General features: G+C 38.0%; 1 long non-coding RNA gene across 1 annotated transcript; it reads left to right on the top strand.

Annotated features, from left to right (window-relative positions):
- Positions 1 to 2,075: 2,075 nt before the first annotated feature.
- On the top strand, positions 2,076 to 4,510 carry LOC309500573. The gene is made up of 2 exons (XR_014206632.1): positions 2,076 to 3,124; positions 3,717 to 4,510. It is a non-coding gene; the product is annotated as an uncharacterized lncRNA (long non-coding RNA).
- The last annotated feature ends 13,027 nt before the right edge of the window (positions 4,511 to 17,537 follow it).

Genomic DNA, 17,537 nt, shown 5'->3' with positions numbered 1-17,537 from the left:
AGTAATGAATGAACCACACCCCTTAGACTCACACCCCCTTAGACAACAGTCATAATAAGAGCACATTCAAGGTCACCAATGTTCAACATTTTTCATACCAAAATGCTGAATATAATATGAAAAGTTGGTACTTTTTAGTGGTTTTAAGCACTCCCGCTCCCTTCCACTAGGCTGGGCGTGACGTCATAAAAGGAACTCCAAGCCTAGAGTTACTGTAGTCTAATGGCAAGTAGGCTAGCAGTTATATTGAAATAACTCAATTGTAAACATAATCGTGTGTGCTGGCTTCAAGAGGACCGTGATCCTGCCAGAAATGAGAGTAAGCTATTCGCAAAACAAACGGGTTCAGGCAGCATGCACGCAAAATTAAACCGAACTTTTATTTTGACGGGTTGCCGTGAAGACCTTTGAGTTTCTGTGCGTGTATGATATGACGATAGTTTTTCTCAAATGAAACGGTAAAATGACCCAGAGTGGCTCTGGAGATGAATTTCATCATGTCATCATATCGTGACTGGCAGCAGCTAGACTGAAAACAGCGCGAGCATCACTCGTGCTTCAGTGTTATGGAATGCCAAGTCTGCCAATATAAAAAAAAAAAAAATACATAAATAAATATACAAATAAATGTAAAAAAAAAATATATATATATATATATATATATATATATAAATAAATATACATAGAAAAGCAAAAAAACGAAAATAAATAATTATTTATACATTTATTTCCTTATTTATGTATATATTAATTTTTTTCCATATTTATTTATTTATTATTTTATTTATTTATACATTTATTCATTTATACATTTATTTATTTATACATTTATTTATTTTTACATTTATTTATTTATACATTTATGTATTTATACATTTATTTATTTATTCATTTATTTCTTCCTACATTTCTTCCTGCATAGGGTAATGAGGAGGGCGTGGTTTACCTCAGACATAGCAATCGAGCTCAGAGTAAGCGAAGGCGAAGGGTTGAGGCCACAGTGACACCCTGTGGCGAAATACAATAAGTATCACTCACTGACGTTGATACGGTCTGTGACTGCGAGGTATATGGTCAGAATCCTAAATCTTACTGTGTGACATGGATAGGCTACTCTTTATTCCGGACATGGCAGTAGAACATCGTTTGGTCTGGATTTGTAAAATGTCCTGGGCTAACAAACATGAAACAGGGACTCTGAAACGGAATTGATATTTTCCATTTTTCGGTCAGAACTCACAGAAAGGAAGCAGGGCACATATAGGCTACAGTGAAGTCGACGCAAGCATATTGACCAATGCTTTTGAAACGAGACCATTGCATTTGAATGTAGCCTAATTTCCCAAAACAATACTGACAGCAACAGAAACCAGGGCCGCGGGAAGAGGTTTTAGGTTGTGGGTGCTCACCACTTTTGAATAAGAAACAATATCAAGACTATAAAACTCGTCAAAAAACGTGCACACACTCCAACCACCTGCCTGCACATTACATTTTTGACTTTATTGATTCTGCTTTTATTCGTAATGCAATGGACCGGTCAATGGGACATAAATGAATCCTTAAAGGATGGGACTTTATGGGACATTTGCAATAATAAATAACTTACCGTAGCCTATTTTATAAGTCGCTCCGGAGACGCATATCAGTAAAAAAATGCGCCACGAGGAAGAAAAAAAAAATGTAGCCTAAGTCGCACTGGACTAAGTTGTTTTTTAAAAAAAAAAAAATGTTATTTCACACAAAAAAAAGTTACAGACCTCCGCTACGGACGTGAGCGCTCTAAAGCGGCACTAAAAGAATGTTTTAAAACTTTCACAGAGACCTCAAACTGAAAGCACAAAGCCTGTCTTTACATTTAATTTCGTTTTGTATTAATTGTATCTTAATTTTAATCGATGTTTCATCAACAAATTTTGATGAATTTAATAAGAAGTAGCTAAATATAGGCTATTAGAAAATAGATAATCAGGACACGGAGGCGCTGGCGAACCTCCCAGCAAACATTGGTCCGACGGCAACGTCGTGTCCCTGGCCAAAAATAGTCGCGGTATGACGGCATAAATCGGTAAAAATATGTAACACAGAACATTTCCTAAAAATACATTCAGATACATGTGTGCATGTCTACAGTTATCTGAGGTTGCATGTATAATTGTTATTTTGACTTTTAGCTACGTGTAGTTCAATATATACCATGTTGTGTTTCGGGTGAGAGAGGACGTCACCATGGCGACGTCTTTTACACGTGCATTTATAGTCCATCATGACCCTCTATGAAATCAATTGTGATAAAGCTGTGCTTAATCCTTGTGTGGTTAATACTGCAATAATTAATTACATTTTTTATTAAATTAAAGTTTTAATAAGTTGTGTGAATACGTCCACTGACGTCCTTTACACGTCTATAGTATCGGGTGAGAGGACGTCACCTGGCGACGTCTTTTACACGTGCATTTATAGTCCATCATGACCCTCCATCATGGAATCCTTGTGAAATATGCAAAAGCTGTGCTTAATCCTTGCATGGTTAATACTGCAAAAATTCATTTAATTGCCCAAGTAGTTTTTAAGAGGTTGTGAAGACGTCCACTGACGTCCTTTACACGTCAAGGCTGTGAATACACGTCCACTGACGTCCTTTACACATCTAGTCAAGCAAGACAGAAAAAAAACCCCCAGGAATTATCTTTATGAAATACACGAATTGTATACAAAGTAAATATATTTACTTTATCTTGTTTAAATAAATTATAATCACACAGTTCCCAGTGTGGTTAAGTTAATGCAAAGCCTCTGCATTTTAGTCATTATTTCAACCTTAGCCTACCTTACCTTTTCGGTAATGTTGTGTTTTTTATTTTTTATTTTTTTATGGAATGTATGCATGTAAAACAGAAATATATCTGGTCACCATTTATGTCTGAGTTGGATGTAATTGCCAAAACTGTGCTGCCAAGATGTAACAAAAGATCTCCCGACATTACCAAATCCCGCGATAGGTTAGATTATCTCACGAGATGTTAACGCGTTTTCCCCATAGACTCACTCCGGAACACTGAAGTTTGAACAACCACGAAGAGAGGAGGAATTGAGGCCCATATTATTAAAAATCTACTGTTGGGTACGTACATTTTGTATTATTAGATTCACGTGCTAGAGTTTTACTTGTTTGACATGAATGAACCGAAAGAAATGATGCCCACATTGTCAACTGAAATTGGCTAACTGAGTTTGGCTAAAATTAGCTAGTAGGCTAAAAGTTGCTTTGAACTTATACAACGGTATACCATAGTATAAAGTATGTTTAATGATACAGTCAAAGTTATTACTGTAAATTATTAATGTAGCCTTTTGAGAGTTTCTTTCAGAAAGTAAATGATCTGAAGTAGAATGAAATGTTTAGCTGGATTTGAACATGTATGTTTTCAGTAACTGCTTTAAAAATTTTGTAATTTTAGAATTGCTAAACATGTCTATTCAGGGGACATCACAGCCCACCTGTCTTTATCAGAAATGTCCTGTTCACTTTCTCACTGTTACACACCTAAGGGTCTTTCTCAAGGGCACCACAGTGGTATTGAAGAGGCAGGGGACAAATGCTGTTTTGAATTTAGCTGAAGACCATACAAATATTTTGAAAATAAGTGCATGTCATTTACCTCAAATTTTTAATTTTCATTTATTTTAAAAAGAAATATATTCTCTTCCCTTAGATGCTGTGAAGAGGTGGAGCCCACATGCTACAGACACTGAAATTGATGCAGCAATGGCAGAACACCTGAAACACACTCCAGGAAGAGCTGGGGGTGGTGGATAAAAAAAATGAGCCAAACAATGTGTTTAAGGGATAGTTCACCCAAAAATGAAAATTGTCATCATTTACTCAACCTCATGATTCAAACCTGTATACCTTTCTATGCTAAACACAAAGATGTTTAGAAGAATGTTTGTAACCAAGCAGATGTCGCTTCCCATTAATAATCATTTTTTCTCCAATAATGGTAGTCAGTGGATGCTCTATTTGCTTGGTTACAAACATTCTTCAAAATATCTTCTTTTGTGTTCAGCAGAAGAAAGAAACTCATACAGGTTTGGAATTTGGTGAGTAAATTACATAATTTTCATTTTTGGGTGAACTATCTTTATAATTCAGTATTTTGCAATTGGTATTTTAGTTTGGTTAACAAATCGAGAGCTTAGAATTATAAGGTTCTATCTCCGTTTATTGTAGTTTATAAAGCATCAAAGTTTTTAAACTCGGTTTATGTTTTGTGAGATGGAACCTTTTATTTTATTAATAACTACTAACAATTTTTTTTTTTTTTACAAAAATAACACCACACAGGCATTAATAAACACCTAATGGATCAGATTGTCAAAAACTCAATTTCAACCAAAAGTGGAGATAGAACCTTAAAATTCTAAGCTCACGAAATGTTAAACATTGAAAAAAATAAAGAGAAATTTTGGCTGTTCAATATCAATAAAATGTTGTGCTTAATCAGAACATGCTTCTTTTTTGCTTATGTCCACAAATAATGTGTTATTGTTTTTGATGTACACGTGATTAAAACGTTTTATTGACGTTCAGGTCTGACTGGACCAATTTTGGACCTTTTTAGAACCTTTGTCAAGATGTGTAGGCTAAACCTCAAGACTTGATTGTCTTTCACGATGTTACACAATAGGTGTGTGATTATTTTATATGCAGGCTTATATATACACTTAAATTATGCAGCAACACATTTAAACACATATGACGACGCATTTAGACGTCCAGGGACGCGCAGAAGAGACGTGGAATTCACGGCCAGAAAAGACGTGGAATTCACGGCCAGAAAAGACGTGGAATTCACGGCCAGAAAAGACGTGGAATTCACGGCCAGAAATGACGTCGGTTCAACTTCATTTTGGAACTATTTTTCAACCATGACGGGACGTCTCGGACGGACGTCTTTTCAACGGTCATTAAACGTCCAAATGTTTGCTGAGCTGGAGCTCGTCTCATAATGAAACTCAGCGTAGGCCTATAAGGTAGCCTATTGCCTCACAGACCTGAGACATATAGATAGCTTGAAATGTCTACTTTTAAGCAGAACAATTCAAAACGAAAGAAAACAGACTGCGCTGCTTATGTAATTCGTATGAAATGTGCATTTCTCTCTGGCGCTGCGAAGATCGCGAGTCGTCAACTTCATCTGTCTAGCCGACACTGACATAAAAAATAAGCAGCGCAGTCTGTTTTCTTTCGTTTTGAATTGTTCTGCTTAAAAGTAGACATTTCAAGCTATCTATATGTCTCAGGTCTGTGAGGCAATAGGCTAGCCTACCTTATAGGCCTACGCTGAGTTTCGGTTCATTATGAGACGAGCTTCAGGTTCGCCAGCGCCTCCGTGTCCTGATTATCTATTTTCTAATAGCCTTCTTATTTATTAAAACCAGACAATTTTTTGATGAAACATCGATTAAAATTAAGATACAATTAATACAAAACGAAATTAAATGTAAAGACAGGCTTTGTGCTTTCAGTTTGAGGTCTCTGTGAAAGTTTTAAAACATTCTTTTAGTACTGCTTTAGAGCGCTCACGTCCGTAGCGGAGAACTGTCTGTAACTTTTTTTTTTTTGTAAAAAAAAAAAAAAAAAAAAAAAAAGTCCAGTGCGACTTAGGCTATATATATTTTTTTCTTCCTCGTGGCGCATTTTTTTACTGATATGCGTCTCCGGAGCGACTTATAAAATAGGCTACGGTAAGTTATGTATTATTTTTGTGCAAATGTCCCATAAAGTCCCATCCTTTAAGGATTCATTTATGTCCCATTGGCCGGTCCATTGCATTACGAATAAAAGCAGAATCAATAAAGTAAAAAATGTAATGTGCAGGCAGGTGGTTGGAGTGTGTGCACGTTTTTTGACGAGTTTTATAGTCTTGATATTGTTTCTTATTCAAAAGTGGTGAGCACCCACAACCTAAAACCTCTTCCCGCGGCCCTGGTTTCTGTTGCTGTCAGTATTGTTTTTGGAAATTAGGCTACATTCAAATGCAATGGTCAATACCCCTACCTCCTGAAACATGGACCCCCCCCCCCCCCCCCCCAACCCAACCCAACCTTACCACACCAAAGAAAAAACTGTATGACACTTTACACTATCTGCACTATGGACACTTTACACACACTGCTGCGTGTACACAATCCCACAAAAGACTCTGCAATATATGTTTACATGCTCACGCACTACATATCATCCTGCACTGTTCCCCAACCAGCTCAAATGTCTCTCTTTGCACATATTACAGTATCTTCTATTTTTATTTGTATAGCGTAAATATTTTTGTGAAGTATATAGTTTGTATTTTTTATTTAATTTTTTATCCTTTATTCTTTTAGTTGTATAGGGTAAATACTTATATATAGTATACTTATAGTTAAATCTGTCAGTAGGTTAGTTGTGTATAGGTTTATAGTGTTTTTTTTACTTCATTGTTGTATGTCTGTATTTATGTAGCACTATGGTCCTGCGAGGCACGACATTTCGTTCCACTGTATGTCCCCACATGTAGCGGAATGACAATAAAGCTCAACTTGAACTTGAACTTGATATGCTTGCGTCGACTTCACTGTAGCCTATATGTGCCCTGCTTCCTTTCTGTGAGTTCTGACCGAAAAATGGAAAATATCAATTCCGTTTCAGAGTCCCTGTTTCATGTTTGTTAGCCCAGGACATTTTACAAATCCAGACCAAACGATGTTCTACTGCCATGTCCGGAATAAAGAGTAGCCTATCCATGTCACACAGTAAGATTTAGGATTCTGACCATATACCTCGCAGTCACAGACCGTATCAACGTCAGTGAGTGATACTTATTGTATTTCGCCACAGGGTGTCACTGTGGCCTCAACCCTTCGCCTTCGCTGACTCTGAGCTCGATTGCTATGTCTGAGGTAAACCACGCCCTCCTCATTACCCTATGCAGGAAGAAATGTAGGAAGAAATAAATGAATAAATAAATAAATGTATAAATACATAAATGTATAAATAAATAAATGTAAAAATAAATAAATGTATAAATAAATAAATGTATAAATGAATAAATGTATAAATAAATAAAATAATAAATAAATAAATATGGAAAAAAATAAATATATACATAAATAAGGAAATAAATGTATAAATAATTATTTATTTTCGTTTTTTTGCTTTTCTATGTATATTTATTTATATATTTATTTATTTCTTTTTTCTTTTTTACATTTCTTTGTATATTTATTTATGTATTTATTTCTTTTTAATATTGGCAGACTTGGCATTCCATACAGTGTGTGTGTGTGTGTGTGTGTGTGTGTGTGTGTGTGTGGTAAATGACACGCGCGTCTGCGCCATTCATTCACACAGAGATAAACATAACATGCAAGGTTAATATTTAAATAGTATTTCTGCAGTTTAATATACACAGACACTATATCGTGGTATATATCGGCTACAGTGCTCATAGTAATGAAAGTTAGTCTGGAGCCCGTGCTTAGATAAACATGGAAGCGACTTAACGCAGCTGCCTATTACTGGTTACCGAATATACTACAGAAATGCTGGTACCGTCACATTTTCAGTAACGAAGTACCGGTACTTTGACAACACTAGTTTCCCACCTCCTCCGTCTCCCAGTCGTTCTCTATAATAAAGCCACAAACATCCACAAACAGTAGGAGTCTAGCAGAGTATGGTTGCAACTTCCTTATATGACGTCATCACCCAGTTGCTGTAAAAACACGCTACCTTTGAAGAAACCCCAATAAATGTTATTTTAACGCATTTTAAGACAGAAATGTTTACATATATACATATTGAGCACTTTAATTTACACATTAATTGGTTGTGGTGGTTAACCTGCAAGTTACACTTTAAACATGCACCTCACTATGGCAAGCCGTTTTAACATTTAATCATTTAAACCGACTAGTCTCTATTTTCATGCTACTAGTACTTATTTTTTAGATACTAGTATCTATTCCATTAAGTACTAGTACTTATTCATTAGCTACTAGTGCTTATTCTTTAGGTACTAGTGCCTATTCTTTAGATACTAGTGCTTATTCTTTAGGTACTAGTACTTATTCAATAGATACTAGTAGCCTACTTATTCATTAGATACTAGTACTTATTCATTAGATAAGTACCTATTAAATAGATACTAGTACTTATTCATTAGATACTAGTACTTATTCATTAGATACTAGTTCTTATTTATTAGATACTAGTACTTATTCATTAGTTACTAGTACTTATTATTAGATAATAGTACTTATTCATTAGATACTAGTACCTATTAAATAGATACTAGTACTTATTCATTAGATACTAGTACTTATTCCAATAGTGACTAGTAACTATTCTTTTGTTACTAGTAACAAATATTTTTTTTTGCCATTGACTTCTATGGGGATCTGTCATTCAGATATCAACTATTCAGTTCTGACTAGTATGTATTCCAATTGTGACTAGTACATATATATTAGATACTAGTAGTTATTTATTAGGTACTAGTACTTATTTTTTAGATACTAGTACCTATTACTAGATACTAGTATGTATTCAATAAATACTAGTACTAAGTCATTAGATACTAGTACCTCTTAAATAGATACTAGTACCTATTAAATAGATACTAGTACCTATTAAATAGATACTAGTACTTATTCATTAGATACTAGTACTTATTCAATAGATACTAGAACTTATTCATTAGATACTAGTACTTATTCATTAGATACTAGTACCTATTAATTAGATACTAGTACTTATAAATTAGCTACTAGTACTTATTGAATAGATACTAGTAACTATTTATTAGATACTAGTATTTATTCCAAATGTTACTAGTAAGATTTTGGATTTTACTAGTTAGATTTTTAATTGAACTATCCAGTGGCCGTTCTGACTAGTCATAACATAAGACGAGTAAAAAAGCAGTTGTGACTAGTAAAATAAAAAATCTTACTAGTAACATTCGGAATAAATACTAGTATCTAATAAATAGGTACTAGTATCTATTGAATAAGTACTAGTAGCTAATTTATAAGTACTAGTATCTAATTAATAGGTACTAGTATCTAATGAATAAGTACTAGTATCTAGTGAATAAGTACTAGTATCTATTTAATAGGTACTAGTATCTATTTAATAGGTACTAGTATCTAATGACTTAGTACTAGTGTTTATTGAATACATACTAGTATCTAGTAATAGTTACTAGTATCTAAAAAATAAGTACTAGTACCTAATAAATAACTACTAGTATCTAATATATATGTACTAGTCACAATTGGAATACATACTAGTCAGAACTGAATAGTTGATATCTGAATGACAGATCCCCATAGAAGTCAAGGGCAAAATTTTTTATTTGTTACTAGTAACAAAAGAATAGTTACTAGTCACTATTGGAATAAGTACTAGTATCTAATGAATAAGTACTAGTATCTATTTAATAGGTACTAGTATCTAATAAATAAGAACTAGTATCTAATGAATAAGTACTAGTATCTAATGAATAAGTACTAGTATCTATTTAATAGGTACTTATCTAATGAATAAGTACTAGTATCTAATGAATAAGCACTAGTAGCTAATGAATAAGTACTAGTACTTAATGGAATAGATACTAGTATCTAAAAAATAAGTACTAGTAGCATGAAAATAGAGACTAGTCGGTTAAAATGATTAAATGTTAAAACGGCTTGCCATACCTCACTGTGCTAAGGTGGTCGCGACACCTGTAATATAGGCTATATATATATACAGACCCTTTCCAAAAAATTTGAATATCATGGAAAAGTTTATTTCTTTCCATAATTCCATTCAAAACGTTAAACTTCCATAGATTATAGATTCAGGGCCCACAACTTCAAGTATTTAGTTGTTTATTTGTACATAATTTGGGCTTCCAGCTCATAAAACCCACGAAAACAGGATTTAAAAAAATTAGAATATTACATGAAATCAAAGAGTATAGAAGCCCAAGAGGCGAAACTCTGTTGTGTTATGGGTAACAGTCTGTAGATGGCGCTGCGGAGGCGCGTCCGCCATTATGGACTGAAAGCTGCTGAAATCGTTAGCGCCAGTTTGCACCCTATGGTTTGCACAGAGTATAGAAGTATAGAAAAAACAAGTTGTTAAACGTACAGTATGGAATTTTTCGCCACTAGGGGTCGCTAACTGTAACAATATGTAATTACTATAATGCTTGTTCAGGCTATACCTGCCACTAGGGGGCGAACAAGGGCAATTCTAGAAAAAAGCCAGAGGGTAAGCGAGGGAGTAGGGCTCGTGGGGACATTGTGTTTGCAGACTGTTGAATAAAGGCAGACCCCGTTTGGGCCAGTGCAAAGAATATGGACTCCTGTTGTATATGAAAATACCACACTTTAACATGGTGGCAGCGGAAGTGGATTTTTGCCGAAGTTTTTAGTGGTTTGCTGCGGAGGCGCCGACGAAGTCCGAAGACGGTAAAGTGCTAACGTGTAGCGTGGATTAGCATCGAAGTAAACAAGCTAACGCTAACGGCATGGACGGACTTAGACCTCCACAGACGTTGTGTCTGGACTCCAGTAACCTGTCTAAAGCGTGGAAGTCTTGGAGAGACGAGTTTGAACTGTACATTGGATTAACTGTTGCCGAGGACGACGAGAAGAAAAAGGTCAGGCTTTTCAGTTATCTGGTCGGTGAGAGTGGCAGAGAGCTACTGGATACGTTAATGGGAGACACAGCGAAGTCGGACTGGAAGATTAAGGACGTCATTGAAAAGTTTGATAACTACTGCAGTCCTACAGTGAATGAGACAGTGGAGCGGTACAAATTCTTCACAAGAAATCAAGGTACCAGTGAAGCCATAGATGGCTATGTTACTGAACTCAAGTTGCTAGCAAAAACATGCAACTTTGGGACATTGAGAGACTCACTCATTCGTGACAGGATCGTATGTGGGATTAACAGCAGCAACATGCGAGAGAGACTGTTACGGGAGAAAGACATGACATTGGACACTTGCATTCAACTTTGCAGAGCTGCTGAGTGGTCGCGGGAAAACTGCAAGGCCATAGCGGGACACACAGTGGAAGAAGTTCACGCAGTGCAAGGAGCGTCGCGCCTACAGCAGAAAGAAAGCACCGTGGATTGCAAGTTTTGCGGCAAGACACATGAGAGGAGCAAACAGAAATGTCCAGCATTTGGAAAGAAATGCAAAAAGTGTGGTAAGGAAAACCACTTTGCGGTTAAGTGTAAAGCCCGCATTGAACCAAAGAAGATGAAATCTGTGCATAAGGTTACTGAATGTGAAAGTGAATATGAGGACATACTGTGTGTTAGAGATGTAGCAGAAAGTGAAAATGTGAATGCTGTTGACTCTAACAAAGGTAATACTCCCAGTTGTTTGCAGGCATGCTCCTAGGGAAAGATATTATAAAATTTCAGATCGATTGTGGAGCTACATGTAATGTTTTGCCTATTAACATGCTGAACACAGATGCTAAGCTTGAGGATACAAATTCTGTGTTAGTGATGTACAATGGAAGCAAAGTGAAGCCACTGGGTAGATGTAAAGTGAAATTAAGAAACCCTAGAAACAAAAAACTGTACCAGCTAGAGTTTCAGGTTGTGGACAAAGGTTGTACTGTACCACTGATTGGTAAGAGAGCCAGTGAGGCTATGAAACTCATAAAAGTACACTATGAAAACATCATGGCTATTGACAGTATTGTGACAACAGAGAGAGACACAAAAGGACAATGGACTATGGAACAAATAAAGACAGACTTTGCAGATGTGTTCACAGGAGACGGTTGTCTGGAAGGAGAATACAAAATGGAAGTGGATGAGAGTGTGAAACCTGTGCAACTCCCAAAGCGACGTGTTCCGGTCGCCATGATGAAACCGCTGAAAGAGGAGCTTCAGGACCTTGAGCACAGAGGTATTATCACACCAGTAGACTGTAGCACGGACTGGATCAGTAGCATGGTGGTGGTGCAAAAGCAAAACGGTAAACCTAGAGTATGCATTGATCCAAAGCCCCTCAACAAGGCACTCAAGCGCAGTCACTTCCCACTACAAACCATTGAGGACGTACTCCCAGATATGTCTAAAGCTAAAGTGTTCACAGTGTGTGACGTCAAAAGCGGGTTTTGGCATGTCAAGCTCGAAGAGAAATCCAGCTATCTCACTACGTTCTCCACCCCATTTGGCCGCTTCAGATGGCTAAGGATGCCCATGGGAATAAGTCCGGCACCGGAAGTTTTCCAGCGAAAACTGACCCAAGCACTGGACGGGTTACCGGGCCTATACATTATTGCGGATGATGTGCTCATTACAGGTCAAGGAGAGACGCAGGAAGCGGCAGAAGGAGACCATGATGTGAAGCTGAAACTGTTCCTGGAGCGGTGCAGGCAAAAGAACATTAAACTGAACCCAGACAAGTTCAAGCTGAGGAAGAGGGAGTGTACATACATTGGGCACCGCCTGACAGCAAACGGACTGAAAGTGGATCCAGACAAGGTTCGTGCTATTGAACACATGCCGAGACCTACAGATTTGAAAGCGGTACAGAGACTGTTAGGTATGATAAACTACTTGGCTAAGTTTTGCCCACACCTTTCAGACCAGTGTGAAGTGTTGCGGCAGTTGACACACAAAGACACAGACTGGGACTGGTCGGTGCAGCATGAGAATGCTTTTGTGAAACTAAAAAAGACTATTGCAGATGCTCCTGTTCTGAAGTACTACTGCCCGGAGGAGGACCTCGTAGTGCAATGTGATGCATCGGACACAGGTCTGGGAGCAGCACTAATGCAAAAGGGTAAGCCCATCGCCTATGCAAGCAGAGCACTCACACAGACTGAGCGGGGTTATGCCCAGATTGAGAAAGAGTTTCTAGCTATGGTGTTCAGTGTAGAGAAGTTTCATCAGTACACGTATGGTCGCAAAGTTACTGTCCAATCTGACCATAAGCCGTTGGAGACCATAGTTAGGAAACCTCTTTTGAGTGCGCCCAAGAGACTTCAAAGAATGATGCTACGTATTCAGAAATATGACCTGACTGTAGTGTATGTTCCTGGCAAAGACATGTTACTGGCAGACACCTTAAGCAGAGCATATCTCCCAGAATGCCCATCTCTGAGCTCTGTAGAAGCTGAAATAGAGACTGTTAATATGGTGCAACACTTACCAATTTCAGGTGACAGTCTAAGCCAGATCAGGACAGCTACAAAAGATGACAAAACGCTACAAAATGTGATCCGACTGATGAAGCAGGGTTGGCCATCGGACAAAAGGGCCGTGCCTCAGGAAATCAAACCCTACTTCTCATTCCAGGAGGAATTAAGTTATCAGGACGGCATTGTGTTTCGAGGTGAACATGCTGTTATTCCATTATCACTGCAGAAAGACATCACCCGCCGCCTGCACTCCTCGCATCTCGGGGCAGAAGGATGTCTTCGAAGGGCCAGAGAATGTGTCTACTGGATTGGCATGAACGACCACATAAAGACACACATAGCTCGCTGTGACATCTGCAGGTCAGTGGATGACAAACAGCACAGAGAAACGCTCAACCCACACAATGTGCCAAGCAGGCCATGGGCCAAAGTAGGCGTTGACCTATTTCACTTTGATAACAAAAACTACCATGTAACAGTCGACTACTATTCCAATTTTTGGGAAATAGACTTTTTGCCAGACACAAAAGCTACTACAGTGATAAAGAAGCTAAAAGCACATTTTGCTAGATACGGCATTCCCAACACAGTAGTCTCAGACAACGGACCTCAATATTCATCTCAAGAGTTCCAAAGATTCGGCCAACTGTGGGAATTTGACCACAAAACCTCATCGCCAGGTTACCCACAGAGTAACGGCAAGGCAGAGTCTGCCGTTAAAACTGCAAAGAGACTGTTACACAAAGCCAAAGCTTCTGGACAAGACCCCTATCTCGCGCTCTTGGACCATCGTAACACACCGTCACAAGGACTGGAGAGCAGCCCAGCTCAAAGACTGCTGAACCGTCGAACGAGGTCTCTGTTACCGGTGAAAAACAGCCTTCTCCAGCCTAAAGTGGTTCAAGCAAAGCAGGCACTGTTTAACAACCAACAGCGTCAATGTGCGTACTACAACCGATCAGCCAGGGATCTAGATGCCCTACGACCAGGTGACACTGTCAGAGTGCAGACATTTGAGCCTCACACCAAATGGAAGCTGGGCAAGGTGAAAAGACCAGTTGACTCTAGATCCTATGAGGTTGAAATGGATTCGGGTGCAGTTTTCAGGAGGAACCGTAGACACCTCAGACGCGCTCATGTTGTTCCTCAAACAGAGGTTGTTGATATAGAGACAGTAAACACTCCGGGAACCCATACAGACACTGTACTATCCCAGCAGAGCCCTCAAACTCAGAGCAATACCTGTGACAGTGATGTGCCGAAGACAACCAGATGTGGTAGAGTTGTTCGTCAGCCTCAACGCTACAAGGACTTTACTACTTAAACTGGTATTTAGGTAAAAAAAAAAAAAAAAAAAAAAAAGAGAAGTGTTTTGAGATGTTAAAGCTAAAGCCATTTTGTTATGTTGGGTAATGGCATTTAAGTAAAAAAAAAAAAAAAAAAAAAAAAGTTTTTTGTACATTTGAAAGTACATTCCTATTTGCATTTAATGTTTGCAAATGTGTTGCAGGGAAAAGAAAACTTTCTAAAAGAGAAAGGATGTAACAATATGTAATTACTATAATGCTTGTTCAGGCTATACCTGCCACTAGGGGGCGAACAAGGGCAATTCTAGAAAAAAGCCAGAGGGTTAGCGAGGGAGTAGGGCTCGTGGGGACAGTGTGTTTGCAGACTGTTGAATAAAGGCAGACCCCGTTTGGGCCAGTGCAAAGAATATGGACTCCTGTTGTATATGAAAATACCACACTTTAACAGCTAACCCAGAGCCATGGAGAGAGAGAGTTGCGACACTCCCATAGACCTCCGTTGTAAATAATGGCGGCGCTTTTAACCGCCTACTTCCGGGATATGAAGATCGGAATAGTTCCAAACACTGTCATGTGGGCGTTGGACACCATTCACTTACATTGCTGCGCGTCGAGTTGTTCCAGAGTTAAGTTGCCGAAATATCGACCTCTTTTGAATTGTCAACTGTCTATATTGTATCAGAGGCCCTTTGCGATGCTTATACTGGTCTTCATTTGTACATGCACAGCGTAATTATTTATATTTTATGTTGGTTGTTTCAACCAATTTTCAAGCACTGCCTGCTAGCGCGACTTCGTCAGCTAAGAGTTCGGTAATGAATCGCTACCACCTTTATATAGCAACTTTTATTTAATTTAATTTTTTGGGATATACTAACTTTTCATTATGTTATTATTGTCTTGAGTCGAAGCGGCTTGTGAGAACAATGCTGGACCTTTAGGATTGTTATGGCCATCACCAGTCCTGTCTGTTTCATGGATCACCTGCCCCTGGTTTTTGTTTTTCTTGTTCACACACACACAAGCACACATTTTTGTTGTCTGTCATTGTTTAATAAAAAATATTTTATTTGAAAACCTTCATTTGTATCAGCCATGCTTAAATTCGTTTTTAATCTGTTATAGTTTTGATAATGTGTAGCCTATGGCCTTAATCTTAAAATAATATTCTTAGTCTTAACATGATCATGTTTCACGTTGTGTTCCTGGGGGTGGCCACTTTCATCAGAAGAAGTAAGCTAGCTTCTAAGCGAATTCTGAACGGACCGCCACGGCAGACCTCTTGCGTGATCATGAAGGTAGGCTAATGGCTGAATAAAAATTTATAAGCAAAATCACGGGAATCAATAGCCTAATAAAGCAAAATCACGGGAATCAATAGCCTAATACAGCCCAGTTGTGCTAAAATAAATATCATGAGACGTCCATCATCAGATGAATGATATGGAAAAGTTAAGTTAGAGCCGCTAAAGCCAGTGCTACCCATGCGAACATGAACACTAAGCTTTTCCCTCCAAAAATATAGCCTAAAACTTATCTCCAAATGCAAAACTGACATTAACAAAATGCAATAACAGCTGAAAAAGTACTTGGGTGTGTGTTTTATTTTATATTTACCGTTCAATAATGCAATCGCTGCTGTCTGTCCCATAGAAGAACATGACAGCCAGCGTACGTTTTGGCTTACATGAACCACGTGACAGCCATAGCGGCGACATCAAAGAGTGTCGCAACTCTCTCTCTCTATGGCTCCGAGCTAACCTATTTACAATAACAAAGGCGTAGTTTGATGACGCAACATTTGCTAAGAATTATGGATCTTCGTCAACGTCAAGCCGACCGATCTAATCTATGGATCTAATAATGTTTATGGATGACTGAATACATCGATGCTTTTATCATGACTGTGATATGAAGCAGTTCGGGATTGCTAAGAGACAACTATCAGCTCCACACGCGACGCGAGTCCCGCATAAGGAATATGGACATTTCATTCTACTGAACTAACGTTACACGCGAGTGCAGAATTACTACTCACAGTCACAGGTCAGTTTATTAGACAAATTAAACTTGTGAGGTAACGCAGCGCTGTTTCACTTGGTCTAACATTACACTATCACACTAAACTGCATTTGAATGTGTTGAAATGTATGTGTTAGTTTGTCTGTATGAGACTAGCAATAAGCTAGATCAACATTAGAATAACATACAGATCATATTCTAACATTTCATCATGTTGAGCTATATAACATTGATTAGTTTTATGTAAATGTGCTCACCTGTTTAATAAAGTACATGTAGAAGCGGTCGAAGTCTTGGACGTGGAGCTCTCGTTTATATACTGTCTATGGGAGCTCTAGGCATCTCAAAAACACCGCGCTGATATTGATTCTCGTTTTAGTTCTCCTTTTGACTTAGGTAAAGTTGGTTTTATATTCGATATTCGCACATTCGCGGACTTCCGCGTTCAATAACTCGTGAACTAAACGTTGTTGCTACAGAAAACACCTATCACATATAACTACAGATAAAACACCAGAAGCTACAACATAATTTTCCTCAAAACGATCTTTCCTTCGCACTGGACAAAATACATTATCTCTATGCGCAGGCTGCTAAGAAGGGACCATCTGCAAAGTGCAAACCCGAAGGAAAGCTCGTTATGAGGAAGATTTAAATATTAAAACAATGTTAATTGTGTAGTAACAATATTCAGCTCACGAGATATTGAACGCGGAACCATGGAACCAACTTTACCCAAGTTGCAGACTTGATCATGTAGGACCTCAGTGCCACATACGTGGACAGCACCATGAACATAGTCAAGTAAAAAAAAAAAAATATTGCCAACCAGGGTAAAAATAGTTTCAGGTTTGATATTTGCTGCGTATTCACCTAGACTGCTTTAGTGTACTTTTGTGTAGGCTACTGTACATACAGTACGCAAATATGTTTTATGTAAAAGTTACAGTAATTCACCAAAGGGATTTCTTTCATGTTCCAAAGGTAGTGCTTTCCTGTTGA

The sequence above is a fragment of the Leuciscus leuciscus genome (assembly GCF_965113295.1).
Source record: "Leuciscus leuciscus genome assembly, chromosome: 6".
NCBI classification, from domain to species: Eukaryota; Metazoa; Chordata; class Actinopteri; order Cypriniformes; family Leuciscidae; genus Leuciscus; species Leuciscus leuciscus.
This window is presented reverse-complemented; position numbering and strand designations above follow the sequence as displayed.